Raw genomic sequence first — 14869 nt, 5'->3', positions numbered from 1 at the left:
ATAACTTATTATTAGAACATACTCCTAAAAAAGTTGAATAATAAATCTAAATGGATTAAAAAATACAACATTAATTACAAACATACCTACAATATAGTATGTGAAGACCATAATAAAAAACTTGTAATCTTCTATGCAATTAAAGCATAAAACCCCGTCAAGGTGTAATGTACATATCCCGTTAAAATCTATAATGAAAGAATATGTCATTTTTAAATAAATTTTACATTCATATTGACTTCTATAAAATAAATTTCACATAAGTCAAGCGATTAGCATAACATAGTGCCAATAAAAAAATGACACATTACACTGCTATAAAATTAATTAAAAACTAAATATAGATCATTTAAAAGTCAGATCGACTTCTACATTTAAACTTTTTAATAAAACAAATAATTGGTCCAATTTAAACAAATTCCACAATTATGTAATTTCTTTAAAAAAACGTGTAGTACAAAATAATGGCGCCACAAAAATGACACATTTAACTATTATAGGAAATATTTTACTTACAATTAATATATATTTTTTAAATAATTTAACATAAGTTGAGCAGGTAGCACAACATAGAGCCACTGTGAAAAGACATGTTCCATTGGTCTAAACAGTAGTTCGGTTCATATTAATATTAGTTGAATGTTAACTTTGAATTTTAATTAATTGTTTATATATTTAAAAGTATAATATTAATTATCAGTCAAATTATAAAATTTTAGTTTGTAAGTTTCATTTGTTCTAATTTAGTATAAGTTGTATTAGTTATTCTTACGCGTTCTTAGTTCTTGCCATGGAAAATTTTAACTAGGGCTTTTCACTAGGTATCTCTAGATCCACTTAGTGTTGACATCTAAATTCATCACAAAAGTTAAGCTAGCAGCGCAACATATTTAAGATTTAATGGTGCACCTTACGTTGATCGTTTAAGATTGCAACCTTATGTAAACCACACCTTTATTAAAAGGAAAAAGTTTATATAGAGCCTAGGCTCCAAACAATCAAATTAAAGCCTACATCAAAAATTTCACTAAAAGATGTTGTTTTGATGCTCAAATATTCTCAAATTGACATACTCGACATCAAAAAGCTTGGACTTGAGAAAAAAATGAATTTCAAGTTTTGGAAATAGTGCATCTTTTATTGTATTTTTGGTCTGTCAATTTTTAAGTTATTCAAGTTTTTCTTAGATCTGCTCGATCTACACTATTTTTTAAGCTTTAAATTTTATAAATAAATATGAAAATATATTTTAAGGCTAATCAAAGATTTGTTGTATCGAAACCACATTTCTCGATATCTACTTTGATTGTTTAGAGCCTCGGCTCTATACAAACCGCACCCTTATTAAAAACTTACTAATTTATTTTAAAAGAAATCAAAAAATCACATGAGCACGTGAATACGAAAAGTTTATATAGAGCCTAGGCTCTAAACAATCAAATTAGAGCCTACCTCATAAATTTTACTAGTAGAGGTTGTTTTGATGCCCAAATATCCTCAAATTGATTATCTCAAACATCAAGATGCATGGACTTGAGAAAAAACGGATTTCAAATTTTGAAAATAGTGCACTTTATAACGCATTTTTGAACCGTCAATTTTTAAGTTATTCGAGTTTTTATAGATCTGCTCCATCTGCACTATTTTTGAAGCTTTAAAGTTTGTAATTAAAGATGAAAATATATTTTAAGGCTAGTCAACAATTTCTAGTAGTGAAACCACATTTCTCGACACTATTTGAAGGTGAGCTCTAATTTGATTGTTTAGAACCTCGGCTCGATACAAACCACACTTACTAAAAACCTACTAATTTATTTTTAAAAAAATCAAAAAATCACGTGAACACGTGGATTCTGCAAGTAGCCCTAAAATGTAGTTTATTAAACAAGTGTCTTTTGAATTTTACTAACTTCACTATTCATATTTTCAAAATCTAAAACTTCAAATTGCGGATTTTGAAAATCTAAATTTTTGAGAACTTTAGAGTTTGAAAATTCAAATTTTCTTCAGATTCTGGAATATCAAACTTTTAAAATTTCAGACTTTCAATATCTAAAATTTTTACAAATTTAGGCGTTACTGAATTTTGGAGCTTGAAGATATGAAATATAGTTAATTTGATCATTTTTAAAAATTACAAAAAAGAATGTGAATATAATAACAAAAAAAATCAGGTAATTATTAAGTAAAGTAAAATTACTGTGTACTCTTATACAGCTTAACAAAGCTCCAAAGGAAGTGGAGGTCCCTTACCTCCACGAGAAAATAATTTGAGTTATTTATTTAACCCCCACCCCAAAAAGAAATAAAGGGGAATTTGAGTCATTTCTCTCTACAAAAAAAAAAATCCCCTCATTTTGTCCCACGATTCCTTGTAAAGATAAATATTTATCCCTACAATTGATCATTTGAACCACGAGATGTATGGGCACAAAGAATTCCAAAATGTTTTCAAGTATTTATTAATTTTTAATTATGTATGGACACAAAGAAAAAACAAAAAATAATGTATCTTATAACAAGTTATTTATTAATTTTTAATTGTTTTAGAGATTTTCAAATATTTATTAATTTTTAATTTAAAAATTTATATCTAGAGATGAAAATAGACTTTCAAGCCATCGAGAGGTTTTTTTTTTTTTTTTTTGGTAACTTTGTAGGAAGAGCCTCATTTGTTGCCGTGTTTAACTAAATAATAATTTAAAATATTAAAAATAAAAATAAAAAGCAAAAGATTTTGATTCCAATGCTGTAGTCGATGTTCCACAAGTCATTGTACGACCTGAATCTCGCTGAATTCTACGATACTTATGAGCATATAAAATAAATAAAATTGATGTTTTTTTTTTCTTTTTTCTTTTTTGATTTCCTCCTAGTCAAGGCGCGTTGTCTTCCCCATTTTTCTAATTCGAATAAAATTATGATATTTGCTTGTTTTCATTTGAATGTGACTCATAAGTGGCAAACAAGCAATGATTATTTTTCAGGCTGCATTTCCTAGAGTCAAAGTTGCACACTCACAAGAAAGAGAATTTATGCTACAACATGCTAATATATATAAGTTTATCTAATTTTTTTTAGCTTTTTTCTAAATCTCCATATTATACTCCTATTTTAATTTTTTATTATATTTTTTTTGTAAAATTTTTACAGATCATCAATTGCGATTTGATCCAGACCAGATCTAAATCACCGATCCAATGATTTAACACGGATTTATGGACAAATAACCTGTGGGGTGTTAAAACCTGCTTTTTTAAAAAAAAATAAAATAAAATAAAAAAAAAAAAAAAAGGAGGGAGAAGCTGCATGAGGCAACTTGATTGAAAAATCGAGCAATGTAAATCATAATGGCTACGCGTTTGAAATTAAGGTTTCAGAGTTGGAACAAGTGGCAACCAACTGACCACAGCGGTGGTTGTTGCTACCTAACTTGAAGGAAAAAAGGTGTGACCATTATTTCACTTCTGAACCAATACTGTGATGTGATATCTAGTGTTTTATAACATGAAGTAGATGGTAAAGACACAGCGGACTGCGCAATTTGCATGTCAGGCCTGTCGTGCTATGTGTTACTTCAAAGAAAGGAGGGGGGAGGCGGAATGAGGTGTTAAAAAATTCCGAGACCCGGGTTCGGGCTCATCCAAGTTGATAAGTAGGGTGAGTCTGTACTTACAACTAGGTTGGTTGTATGTCAACTAGGAGGCTCGGATGACTCAGACTCATATGCGTTAGACTATGTCGACCCTGACTCGGGCTCGAGTGCGGGTTTCTCAAAGAGCCACGTGGTTTCTTTTCAAGGGAGAAGAGTGACTTCCAAGCCAGCTCCCACCCCACTCAACCCAACTCAACCCAAATATTGCATTATTTTTAAAATAATGCATCTTGTGTAAGGCTACGACGTGAGGATAGTATGCCTTTTGAATCAAAGCACAACCACTTGAGCAATGACAAAAGGATAGATCACAAGCCACAAACTAATGTTGGCCCAATGGAGAGCACTGAGCTCTTGTACTTGATGGCCCGATGGAGAGCACTGAGCTCTTGTACTTCAGATTTCAATAGATATCAACCGAAAACCACTTAACTTTGATGCTTCAACATATAAGTCCCCTCCTCCATTCCCTCATATATATTTTATTATTATTATTATTGATAATCAATTGTTATCGGGATGTTTTGATGGGTATTTACTGAGATATTATCGATATTGTTTATGAATTGGGAAATTATCGAATAATTATAGGTCTTTCCTTATGTCGAAGTAAATATACTATCTATTATGAAATAATGTTTAATTAACATTAGCAAATGTGATTCCAAACTCTATACAATAGAAAACGTAAATATATTCAAACTTTACATATGATAAAGTTGACAATAATATCTTATATATGAAATAATTAAAAATATCGACACTCCTTAAACAACTAAACAGCTTTAAAATTACATATCCATTATGAGCAATATTCAAGTAGGGCAAACACCACCTCCGCGAGGTATAGGTACATATACCCACACACGCGCATGCACAAAAATGCACGCACCCATACCCGTTTTTTTCATTTGTAAGTAGGGTTGCCAATGGCTCGGTGCTCCAATTGAGCTAAAGTAGGCCCAAGTTCAATCCACATTTTTATCGCTAGGTCAATGCTTGCCATGTTGGCCTCCAATCCCGGCTAGTGGTTATGGTAGAACCAAAGTTAAAAAAATGGTGATACGGATCGGGAATTGCCGATTTAGATTGAGAATGGATCCAAACTGACTCAGTTCCTTGTCTAAGTCGGTAATCCGTTTGGTTCACCTGATTTTATTAGAGAGCTAAAGAGTATGTTAGGGAACTAGGCAATCCAGACTGGCCTTATCTCTTGGTTCCTACACATTATATTAGTTTTATTTCCTTTCCTCTTCTTTTTTTTTTTTCCAATTTTTTTATTCTTTTGGATGTGGCACTAGAAAATCGACCCAATTCTGCACAAAATCAGACCTAACTAGGAAGCGTCATAGCTGACCCACCATGTTTGCAACCCTGCACCATATGATTGTCAAAAAGCTAGGTTTGGACATGGAAAAGCAGAGCCTGAGCCCTGCCTGAGGTACAAGGCTCGGGCCAAAACACATGGCCAATTGTTTTTGGCCTTGTCCAGGTTGTAGCCCAAATAGGGATGGTTGAGCCTAACCCAAAAACTTGCCTGATTCAGACCTTGACCCTGGCATGAACTTGGACTCAATCAAGTCTAGTCTAGCACTGTTGGACCCATGCCCGACCCACGAAGTCTTGGGTTTGGGTTTAGACCTGGACCTGGTCAGATCGACTCTACCAATTTTGTTAAATATGCTAGAATTTGAAGATGCGCTTCGCATGCCACCCTAAACATGCATTAGTGGGTTAGTGAGAAGGTAGAAATGATAATTATTTATGCAGGTGCGGCACAAATTAGTTAGTGGATGGGCCATTGACTGCCCTCCAAAATTATAGTTACAGTTGCACCGTACGATGCCAAACTCTCTTGGTTTATATCCAAGATAATATGAAAGGAAGTGGGGGCATACAAACTGAAATAACACTCCAATTAAATAAATGATTAATGACGTTATTGATGGTCATGATACATAAACACGAGCTCATTTGTTTCATCGGAATGCGCTTTCTAGAGGCACTGAGAAAGCTTTATGTTTGTTAGGGAAACGCTTTCATGCTCAAATAAGCATGAAGCAGCTTTCTCACCCAAATAGATTGAAAGTGTGGGAACGTGGGCTTAGGTCCTTCTCATGAAACAAACATGGAAAAAGTAGTAGTCCTTTCCTGCGACGTCAAATCGCATTATCTTCGAATTACAGCGCCCCATGTCAATCTTATTGTATGTTACTTATCAAAGCACTTGAGGTTTTTTCTAGATTACGAATCCCTTTGGCTACTTCGGACAAGAAATTCCACTAATTCCTCGTGCTTTAAGCCATTTTAAAAATGGGAAAAAAGGCCCTAAGTTTTGTTGGAATTTGTTGGGCTCTCCCAATTAAAGCCCTATCGTACGAATGCAGATAGGCGTAGCGGAATGCGGATATATGAGTAAAAAATACGCTAATAACCGATGCATGTATGAGTGAGAAAACATGTAAATAAAGCTACTAAATAAATAAAACTTATGGGCACTGATATTTATGTTGTTCATAATTTCAAGTTATATCTACAGGAGAAAGAGACAGATCCCACTATTCAAAATAATAGTCATAAGGTCTTCCAAGAAACAAGCTTTCTTGGCCTCACTCATTTCTTCTAGAGAATTTCTCTCTCTAGGGTTTTTCTTTATCTCAAAGGTTTCTTTTCTTTTCTAGAGACTTTCACTCGCTAAAAGAACATGTTTTCTTTCTCTCCCTCTTGGTTCTCTTCTCTTTCTTTTCTCTCTCTACCAAGAAAAAACGGTTTAAGAAGGTGATTACTTGCTCTCTCTTATCTTATTCTTTTTCTCTATAAAAAGAATGGTAAATTTTTCTCTTCTTCTTCTCTCTCAGATAAAGATAACTCTCTCTCTTCTTCGTCTCTCTAAGAGAAGACTTTCTGTATCTTTTGATACACCAAAAGAGGTACACCCAAAGAAGTTGCCCAGCTTTGGTTAAACACCAACACAAACCACCCACGTGAGGATTTATTATGATATGTTCTCTCTCTAATATAGATAGGGTGGAGTCTTTAACCACCTTATTTATCAGTGAAATCTTTGATCACCTTATTTATCTTTCTTTCATTTCATGTGGGGATCACATAAGGATATCACCTTAGAATAAGTCCTTCAACCTCCTCACATTCTTACCTTTGTATTGGCCAATAGAATAAGACCATTATAAAAAAAATATCTCATAACCTCCTAAAAGGTTGCTCATCTCTATACTTTTTAAGTAAGAAATAAGAGAAAATATATATCAATAGTAATCATCACGTGAAACTTCCCATATTTCATGGGATAATGACTTGGTCAAGAAGTCATCTTTTCAAAACTGCCTTAAAGCAAGATGATTTCCATTGGTGCCCCTCCCTCATGGGATGGGACGCCCAACAGAATTATCATATATTTATTCAATAAATGAATTAGGGAAAAATATACAATGAGGCCATTTACCATTGATACAAGGTGGTTATAATTAATCTTGGCCATTTATTGTGAAATTGGATGGTTGTATTTATTCCATTGATCAAACTCAAACTTCAAAAGAAATTTTCTTGAACTTCATGACACACTCAAGTTATCAAATTTCACATCGGATGGTTGCAAGTAATTGTGACCTCCTTATATCAAAGATAAATGCTCTCATTGTAAACAATCCCATGAACTAGGATGCTTCGCGTGCACTCATGATCTTTGTTTTGTGCATGGTTTTATTTTTGTGTTTCCGATTGTGTAAGGGGTGTTTGTTATGAGTGTGCATTTTCCATTGCGCGACTCAACAAGTGGTATTAGAGCAAGGTTTGCAATTTTGGGTGCTTGGCTTGAAAGATTGGAACATTGGAACCAAATGAAACATGATTGTCATGGCAGACAATGGGAGCATGCTGGCTGGGATTGAGAAGCTCGGTCACCACATCTACATCGACTGGCAATCCTGCATGAGGTTGTATTTGCAAGGGCAATATCTCTAGGAGACGGTGAATGGTAGAGACATTATCGCATCGGTAGTGAAAGTTGCGAATGGAAGCCTTGCTGAAGTGGAAGATTTGAGTGGGTAAGTGCTGGAATTTTTGATCTAGATGGAGGCCATGAACCACATTAGAGATACAAAAACACCAAATGAAGCATTGGATGTTCTCTCGTCTTTGTTCTATCAAGCAAACAATACCTGATTGCAGCTATTGGAGAATGTGCTTGGTTCGTTGACACATGATTCACTTTCGATTTCTCTGTATTTTATGAATGTAAAGAACCTGCGTAACGAGATTGCCCAACTTGATGAGGAGTCACAGATCGAATAAAGCCGGGTGCAAGAGTTGATCATCAATGGGCTAAGACCCGAATTCAGTGGGTTCTTTACCGCAATTCAATCTTGGCCCACACAAGCCACCAGAGAATCTCATAATGAACCAAGAGTCTCTAGCAAGATAGATGGTGAGGAAAGTCAGAACCCGCTCTTTCTCTCTTTACTATTCCCTTAAGTTGCAGCGCAAGAAAATGTCACGACCTTATCTTAACCCATTTCTCACTGCCACTTCTCTCAATAATTGTTGTAATCAATTTATTATAATTATTATTAATGACTAATAATAAATTAATTATTGTAAATTAGTATTAAAACATTGAATATATTATAATACTTAGAAAGTAAGAATTCCGATAATAATTAGAGATAACATAGTATTAGGGTATAGGTGTAAATTATATTTAGAATATTCAATTTTATATTAAAAATACATATATATTGAGTATGAATAAAGTAATGGAAAAGTATCTTGTCCACATCACGTGGACGGGGGGAAGGGTACAAAATCACCCTTTCAATGGTTGAGCTCATATGACCATATTCAACAGTCGAAAATTAGTTTCTCATATTTTATTTCTTATTTTGTATTTAAAAATATATTTATATGAATTAGGGAGTGTAGATGTGCCACGACCCCGCTCCTTGCCGCCCAATATCAAGGCATATTACCAAATCAAAATGGATTATATGGTTAGATTGACAACCAAAAAATACTCTGCAAAATAGAGCTTCAACACAAGAGGGGGTAAGGAACCCCAAACACGACCACCAGGGCACGCCATTCCAATCATGACTGACTATCACTCTACATGGAGGAAAAAATAACAAAGCGAGCTGTAAAGCCCAGTAAATAAGATCTAGGTACCATGCTTTCATACCTACAAATATTCTGTCATTTCAATAATCATGGTTTTATGCAACTATAACAAAACATGGAATCATGTGTCAAATTCATATTTAAACAGACGTGTCATGCATGATTTATTTCATGGTGGAGTAATAACTAATCAAATTAATCAGATATTATTGTAATAAGAAGTTGATCAAATCATTCAGACTTGAGCACCATAACAAATTAAAACATTTAGGCATGTATGTAACAAGCATAATCAAGATCAAGAGATACCAGCTAACTCTTGAAGTAGAAGCCCTACCCATCGGGTCAATCAAATCCTAACGCGTAGAGCCTCTACCATCACAACCAGAAGAGAAGCACCACCAATGGGTAAATCCATTGCGTAGTGCCTCACACATGCACACAACCCCATTACAATGTGGTTCAAAAATTGATAGACACTGACATTGCAAGACACAACTCACTCTTCTGACAAGAGGGCGCTACGCTAACAAATGGGTCCCAATGAGTAGTACCTCACATAAGTTTTGGGGGAGCGACTACCTAAACACACACACTTTGAACTCTCATCTTATGATAAAGAGCGGGGAAAAACCATAGCTGCTGGCACAAATATCTCATCAGATCATAACAAGAGTATATATCCATACGCACATATCTTATCAGACGCATGTTACTATGCGTAGATCATATAACAGAAGCATGTCTCTATGCACACATATCTTATCAGAAGCATGTTACCATGCATAGATCTTATAAGAGAAGCATGTCTCCATGCACACATCTTATCAGAAGCATGTTACCATGCATAAATCATATAATAAATGCATGTCTTCATGCATACATATTTTATTGAAAAGAATGTTATTGTGCATATATCATATAACAGAAACATGTCTCAATGCACACATATCTTATCAAAAGCATGTTACCATGCATATATCATATAATAGAAATATGTCTCCATGAACACATATTTTATCTAAAACATGTTATCATACATAAATCATATAACAGAAGTATGTCTTCCTGCACACATATCTTATCGAAAGCATGTTACCAATGTCATATTAGAATCATATTAAAAACATATTGTCATACACATATCATATAATAGAGGCATATCATGAATAATTAGGAGCATGTCACATAAATATTCTGATCAAGAGGTATATCACCTAATTGACAAGAGTCACGCTTCTTATGCACACAAATCATATCAGAAGTATGTCATACATAATAAGTATCGTCTCAAAGGCGTATCAGGTACAACAATTAGCATCTTACTTATACACATGCACTATATCAAGATGTGACGAGGGTAGGGTCCAATCCTGCTAAATTTTTTGGACTTCCAAAGTGAGCACAATGTGCTTATTTGGACATAACTTTAAACTTATCTAACATTAAATTATGAGATTTATTCCAAATAAAATAGACTCAAAATTATACAAATCTTGTTCAAGAATAAGTACAAAATTATCGACCTAAATGGGTCTATTCACTTGATCCTCCGGGAGTGAACTTTCTGCCCTGCAGCAGAAACCACAATTGAACACCCTCTAGTAAAAAGGCCCTAACATTCGTAATATATGGAATTTACTCATAAGGTATAGCTTTGTGAAAACTAGACTTAGAAATGTGCAACTTTCATGAGGGAGTAACATTAGAAAATAGACCGAGGCTTGTCAAACTATATGATTCTTCTGGGGGTAACTTATGTTCTATGCAGTAGAAACTACATAACATATTATACTAGAAAAATAATCATTACTCTCAGACTACAGTGAGTGTCATAATGATACCAAAAACAAAATTAATCTAGACTCATTTATCTAACATTTCAAAGTGGTTTCATCCAATTCTAGTCAATTTTTGTCAATCAAAAGATTCACATAGAGGCATGTCAAATCCCTGGATTTTTAGCTCACAGATCTGGCATGCTTCCGCAAATAGTTAGTAGCTTTCAAATTACATGATATATTTACAAGTGGTCTTTTCCAGGTGGAAATACATTCAACATCCTACTGACCCACCAAGATTCATGGTCTAATGTAAGGTTTAAGGTACCCTAACAATTACTCAAACATGGACCACAATTCTGGAAATCATAATACATTTTAACAGAATTTTAGTAAGCATTCACCCACACTCACATACACATACACTTGAATTTTACATTTGAATTAAGTAAAGAAACATGTATTAATATAAGAATAAAACCATGGAAAACTAATTCTGCTTTCTTTACTCTAATCGAAATCCCCAAGATGATTCGAGCTTCAAGTAGATTGGATTCAAGCTTCAAAGATTTAAGGCTTATGGGGTTAATGAGCTTGGTGGAGTTTACTGGCTAAGGGAGAAAAAGAAAAATAAGGGGAAAAGATGGGTACGTGAGGGAGTGAAGGATTGAGGAGAGCAAGTAAAACCTAATTATTAGTGGATGGGGGGGTATATATAAGCATGATGCAGCAAGGTGACATGTTGGTAGAGGTCATGTAAGTTATGTATGTATAATATCTCATCATATAGTTATGTCATGTGTATTAATGTGAGTATGCATATCATGGCATGTATTATGCATTCATGTGGTCATATTTTATGTGTTAATATCATCATGTAATTATATATTTTTGTGTCATGCTATCGTACTGTTATGGAGTCATGCATGGGGAACACAATGATGGGGTGGGAGCATGCATGTGCCACATGGCACTCCAGTGATTATGTATGAGGAGAGAAAATGCATACATGAGGAACATCATGATAGCGGTGGAAGCATGCATGTGCTACATGACACTCAAGTGATTATGCATGAGGAGAGAGAATGTATGCATGAGAAACACAATGATGGGGGTGAAAGTACGCATATGTCACATGACACTCAATTGATTATGCATGAGGAGAGAGAGTGCATGTGTAATCATGTGCATTGGGATGAGAGTCATGCACATAAGAGTTTGTGTATGCATGGGGATACGTGCACGATGCATTGGGATGCGTACGAAAAAATATTTGAGGTACGACTTTTTGATGGTAGCTTGGGTCTGAGCGATTTTCGTACTGTCAGAAAATTCGCAATCCCCATAATAACACGATACCACTCAAAACTCAAGACAAAGGTTATCCAACAAATCGAAAAGGAACTCTGAGGTAAGCACTAGTAGGAAACGATTAAAGATGTAAACAATATCAATGATCGAAAAAGTCCTGGACCTTATAAAGTGTAGTTTTACAAATATAACTAAATAAAAATTATTAAAAATATTTTAAATAAAATAACTAAAATACCTCTAAATTTATTTTGGTTGATATTTTTTATTTAAAATGTTTTTGTTATTATATTCAGTTTTACTTATGAAAATGGCCTAAACCAAAATTTCAGATCAGTATTATTTTTAAATAAAAATAAAAAATAAAAAATGATTTTCATTATTGGCCCTATGATTAACGTGGTTCAATTTGAACCTCTAAAAGGTGCATGTGCACCATTTAAGCAATACCAACCGGTAAATGAAATATGCATTAAGATGTAAAACTTAATTTCTTTAATTAGAATTATTATTCAGAGACCCTACAAAAGTAATAATAGTTATAATTAATTTATTATAATTATTAATTACGAATAATTAATAACAAATAAAGCTGAGATATGAAAAGCAGTAAGCTAGCTAACCTCATGTTCCACAAGATGAAGGGGAATGATCATGTGTGTGTGTTTTAAATATGTTTATGTGAATCTCGGACTGACTCGCTAGTGGCTCTTAAGTGGCCTTTTTCTCGAGTGTTTTGCCGATGTTGTCTCTGCATTGCAAATAATAACAAGACGCAAAGGGAAAATGAACGGGAGAAGAGTGAGAGATACGAAAAGAAGAGCAAGCGAACCAGTGGCCCTAACGTCTTGGTAGAGATCTCCTTTTACAGCTTCCATGGAGAAAAAGGAAAAAAAACCTTTATTCCCTGCTCTGTGATAAGAAGATGTTGCAATCTCGATGGGTTAGCCTCTAGGATCTATCAGGCTCATCATCCATGACCGGAAGTGGCATCGATATGATGGATCATCATCTCATAAAAAAATAAATACAAAACTGAAAAGGTTTTAGGGTTGAATCAGCATGGATAGAGATGGGGTTACGAGAATTCCTCTAATAAATCATTTTCAGATCATGACTTGCTGTTTCTCTCTCTAGATTCTCCCCCATTCCATGGCGATGGAGATCAAAGAATGAGATGCTGTGCCTTCCGATCGTTCTCTGTCGAGTGCAATTCCAGCATTTATATGACCATCTTCATTAGTTTTGGGGCAATACTCTGTTTTTTATTTCTATCAATTTCTCTCAAAAACTCTAACCGAGGGATTGTCCTCCAATGTAGGAAAAATCGAATCTAAGGGCTAGAAGCTGTTCAACCGGCCTAACCAAACAAGTCCCAGGCGGTAAAAAAAAAAAAATTATAAAGCACATTGAAATAAAGTTGAAACTAATGAAAAAAAATGAATTTTAAAAAATCGATTTGTGTAGAAAGGTATTTTTTAAAATTTTAAAAATATAAAAAAATATAAAATTATGTATTAAGGGCCAATTTTTTTTTCAATCTTTACCAAAATGATAAAAAACATATAAAAAAAAAAGTATTACAAACAAAATCTCTTATTTTTTAAGATTTTATATATTATTTTTTATTTTTTTAAAATACCTAGGCTATTCTCCAAAACCACTTGAAACTGGAATAATCGACGATTCCGATCCAACAGGGGGGTTAGAATTTGAACCGCACAATTTTTCCTACACTGTACTGCTGTGTAGATGGATTCTCAATATGGAATCATAATGAAGGTTTTGCTGTAGAGTAGGGAAGATAAATGACTGTACATTGCATATGGGAGAACGAGAGATTAAGTGCTGGTGTAGAATATTGAGGGTCAGAGATGGCAGGTAGCAGATTAGATTACAGAAAAGATGGGAGCGTGTAGAGAGAGTGTGGGTATTGGGTGCAGGAAAGAGAAGTAGAAGGTGTCTGTTGAACGGAGAGAAAGAGAGAGCGGGGGTAAATATATTTTAAAAGACTGGGAAAAATATTTCAGGATAGGATGATAACCAGCTTTACTCGACTCACTCTCTTCCCAGCCCATCTCCTCACCAATTGAAATAAGCTACTAACCCTACCCGAGGTTTTAGATTTGCTGACTATGTTGTTAGAGGGAAAATGGAACTCACCAAATCAAAAATTGCAATTCGGAAAAACCTTTACATCGATCCTCTCGACTTGAACATTATGATTGTAAAAAAAAATTAGAATTTTAAGCTCTAAAAATAGTGTATATTCTAACAAATTACCTAGACCACACATTTCTATCCTTGTTAGAGAGATAGAGAGATGTAATCAGGGTCCCTTACTACCATAGTTTGCAAGTCTCCATTTAAAACACGATTTTTTCAAAAAATCTGAAATCCGTTTAGAACTCTGACTTTTTCAAAAAATCTCCAACAAATCGCGATTTTTTCATGGAACTGATATCAACCCGTATTTTATCTTTTTTCAAAAAAACTTATTCTCTATAACTTTATTTCTTTATTAACTTAATATTATTGACTTTTTATTTAAAGAAAAACAAATTAATAGTACGAGTAAATTAAGAATCTTGATTTAAAATAAAAATCCATAAAACGCTTCGCCAATAACTTCTCTTAAAAAAAGTATGACAAAAAATTACAAACAATATATTCCCCAAAAAACAAGATAGCATAACAATCGTATTAGAAGACTAATACAATGAAAAATGTTTTTTTTTCTTCTTTAAACCCAATGCATCCTTATAAAGAGCATTTGTTGTGAGATTAGAATCTGCTTCGAGACTTTGTATAATAAAGATTTAAGCAGCTAGGAATTCAGCGTGAGATTCGAATTTACTTAAATATTTTGTTGCTTTTTTTATATATAGAGAAGTTTGATTAATTTTATTTTTTTAATTTTTATTTCATTGGTGTATATAAGATAGCATTTTGAACGGACAACTGTTTTTCGTATTTGAGTATGTATTTT

This window comes from Amborella trichopoda, chromosome 1, assembly GCF_054954075.1.
Source record: "Amborella trichopoda isolate Santa Cruz 75 chromosome 1, AtrichopodaSantaCruz75HAP2 v2.0, whole genome shotgun sequence".
Lineage (NCBI taxonomy): Eukaryota > Viridiplantae > Streptophyta > Magnoliopsida > Amborellales > Amborellaceae > Amborella > Amborella trichopoda.
This window is presented reverse-complemented; position numbering follows the sequence as displayed.